The sequence below is a fragment of the Anabrus simplex genome, chromosome 3 (genome assembly GCF_040414725.1).
Source record: "Anabrus simplex isolate iqAnaSimp1 chromosome 3, ASM4041472v1, whole genome shotgun sequence".
Lineage (NCBI taxonomy): Eukaryota > Metazoa > Arthropoda > Insecta > Orthoptera > Tettigoniidae > Anabrus > Anabrus simplex.
The window spans coordinates 478,158,274-478,161,451 of NC_090267.1; the positions used below are offsets into that span (position 1 = coordinate 478,158,274).

The 3,178-nt window shown below is 46.8% G+C and overlaps 1 non-coding gene across 1 annotated transcript; it reads right to left on the bottom strand.

Annotated features, from left to right (window-relative positions):
- Positions 1 to 513: 513 nt before the first annotated feature.
- On the bottom strand, positions 514 to 597 carry TRNAL-UAA (transfer RNA leucine (anticodon UAA)). The gene has a single exon. It is a non-coding gene; the product is annotated as a tRNA-Leu (tRNA).
- Between the last annotated feature and the right edge of the window lie 2,581 nt (positions 598 to 3,178).

The following is a 3,178-nucleotide window of genomic DNA, read 5'->3' on the forward strand; positions in this document are numbered from 1 at the left end:
TTGGTACCAATGTGAAAAACTACCACCATCTCCTTACCCACCTCCTTCACTTCTAGTTTCCTCAGCATCTGCCTGAACATAATTCGTGGATAACACACCACCCTGGTCTCCTTTAATCAGCACACTTTCCCTACATGTCTAGCAATGGAGCCCCCTCATTACCAGAGCGTCAACCCCTCATACGTTATTTGATTCCTTACCCTCTGGTCTCCACTATCTTTCCTGACGGCCGCAGAAGCTAGGCCTACTTCATCTCCTTTTTTTCCCTCCCATGACCCTTTTCCATCTCTCCTTTTGTATCCTCTATTTTAATTTTCCAATCGCTACCTTTTCATTTCCTCCTACTTTCGCAATTCTCTCTTCCTCATCTACCCTCTGCAGTGACTCGTACCGATATATCATGGATACCTCAGCTGAATTGTAATTTTATGTGATGGGACGTATGTCTTGTGTCATAAGCATTTACGTGGTCAGTGAATTATTCTGTTCTTATTGGGAGCAGTAAAAATGCACTGCCGGGTGTGGGGTTTGAGCCCACGCTCCCTCTCGGGAACCAGAACTTAAGTCTGGCGCCTTAGACCGCTCGGCCAACCTGGCTGATGCTGTATAGGAAGGAGTCAGCTTTTCTGTACGCTTTCAATCATACTCACTACAAGGTTCCGACATCAGTAATGTGTGCTCTATGCTTCCATCGTCTCCAAAAAATATTGTTCGATAATAGTTTTTAAGTGTTTGGAAAGCACGATATAATCGTAGTACGTCTCGTCAAAATAAGTTTGTCTAACACCAAGACGTGCCAATTTTTCAGGACATATTCCTCAAACGTAGCAGAAGAAAATATGTTATAAGGACATGGGTGGGGAAACGCTTTATTTCCATGTTAGAACACATTTTCTATAACGCTACACAGAATTTAATTCTCATGTGTAGCAGAGAGGAACAGAACGCACCAGCATGGCCCACGAAACTCTTTCTTTCATGAAATGTCCGAAATGCCCGGTTTCTTGTACCGGAATTTAATGCGACGGTACACTAGTTTGCTACAGAAGGGCTGATTTGGGCTTGCAATAGCCAAATAAAACTCATAAACTAATAAACCAAGTTTGAGAATTAAAGCCGAGGGAAGCTTTCTCAAGATTTAGAACTGTTTTATCTTGTAGTGTTTTATACTGCAGCACACCAAACCACATGGCATAACAGCCCTGAAGTGCTACGGCCTACCGCGCGACTGCTGCTCAGTCCGAAGGCCTGCAGGTTTTGAGATGTCATGTGGTCAGCACGACGAATTTACTTGGCCATTATTCTTGAATTTCTCGACCAGGGCCGCCATCCCACCGTCCTCCTCAATTGTGATCACGTAGGCTGACTGGACCACGAAATCCTTGATCTGGCCGGGAATGAAACGTGTGGCCTCCAGAAAAGAAGCAGACACGATAACGCTACACCACAGTGATGGCATGTTTAACATTGTACCTACCTTAATAGAAACATTGATACTTTCTTTCTTAATTTCTTAATCTGTTTAACCTCCAAGGTGGGTTTTTCCCTCGGGCTCGGCGAGGGATCCTACCTCTACCACCTCACGGGCAGTGTGATGGAGTGCGAGACATTGGGTCGGGGGATACAACTGGGGAGAAGGATCAGTACCTACCCCAGGTGGCCTCACCTGCTATGCTTCCCTTGTGGTAAGATGGGAAGAATGGAAGGGATAGAAAAGGAAGAGAGAACGAAGCGACCGTGGCTTTATGTTAGGTACCATCCCGACAATTTGCCTAGAGGAGAAGTGGGAAACCACGAGAAACCATTTCGAGGATGCCTGAGGAGGGAGTCGAAACACCATGTACACAGTTGACCTCCTGAGGCTGAAAGGACCCAGACCTCGTACTACCTTTTAAATTTCGAAGCAGAGCCGGGAATTGGACCCGGGCCTTCGCGTGTGGCAGCTGATCACACTAACCACTACACCACAGAGGCGGACAACCTTGATAGAAATAAAATCAAGTTATGAGTTGAGGAAAAGGATGACTTAAGGGAATTTCCCCTACGATGGAAATCTTCGAAGGGCTGGCATCTTATTTTACCCAAATTCAGTCCGTAGTATCTTTTGGGTCCGCCTGTGTGGTGTAGTGGTTAGTGAGATTAGCTGCCACCCGCGGAGGCTAGGGGTTCGATTCCCGGCTCTGCCACGAAATTTGAAAAGTGGTACGAGGGCTGGAACGGGGTCCACTCAGCCTCGGTAGGTCAACTGAGTAACCACTACACCACAAAGGAGGGCCTTCTAGTTCGTCAGCATTTAATAGCCGTCTAGCCAGTTAGTACCGCAATGAACTGAGTAGAAGGTGTTCTATTTCCATCTCAGCCATCATCGAAGTGGTTTTCCGTGGTTTCCCACTTCTCCTTGACGCAAATACCGCTACGGTACCTAAATTAGGGCTACGGCCTCTTCCTTCCCTCTTCCTAGCGTATTCCTTCCGAATTTGTCATCCTCCCCAGAAGGCCCCTGTTCAGCATTGCATGTGCGGCCGGGTAACTGTCGACTTGACTACAATTCTTGGCAACCGATATATTTTATTATATTTGGGGTAATTTCCTTGTAATTATAGGTCACCATCCACCTCTGTGGTAAAGTGGTTAGCGTGATTAGCTGCCACATCCGGAGGCTCGGGTTCGATTCCCGGCTCTGCCACGAAATTTGAAAAGTGGTACGAGGGCTGGAATGAGGTATACTCAGCCTCGGGAGGTCAATTGAGTAGATCTGGGTTCGATTCCCACTTCAGCTATACTGGAGGTAATTTTCTGTGGTTTACCACTTCTCCTCCTGGCAAATTCGGGATGGTACCTAACTGAAGGCCACGGCCACTTCCTCCCTTCTTTTTCTATCCCTTCTAATGTTCCTAACCCTCAGCAAGGCCCCTGTTCAGCATAGCAGGTGAGGCCGCCTGGGCGACGTACAGGTCATCCTTCCCAGTTGTATTCCCCGACCAAAAATCTCGCGCCCCATGATACTGCCCTTGAGGCGATAGAAGTGGTGTCCCTCCCTGTATCCGACTGAAAACCAACCCTGGAGGGTAAACATATTAGTAAGTAAGAAAGAAGGAATGAAAGGATTTTCATCTGTAGGCTTACAGTACCTTGCTTATATGAGCAGAAAAATTATAAACTTTGGCAGACTGTATAA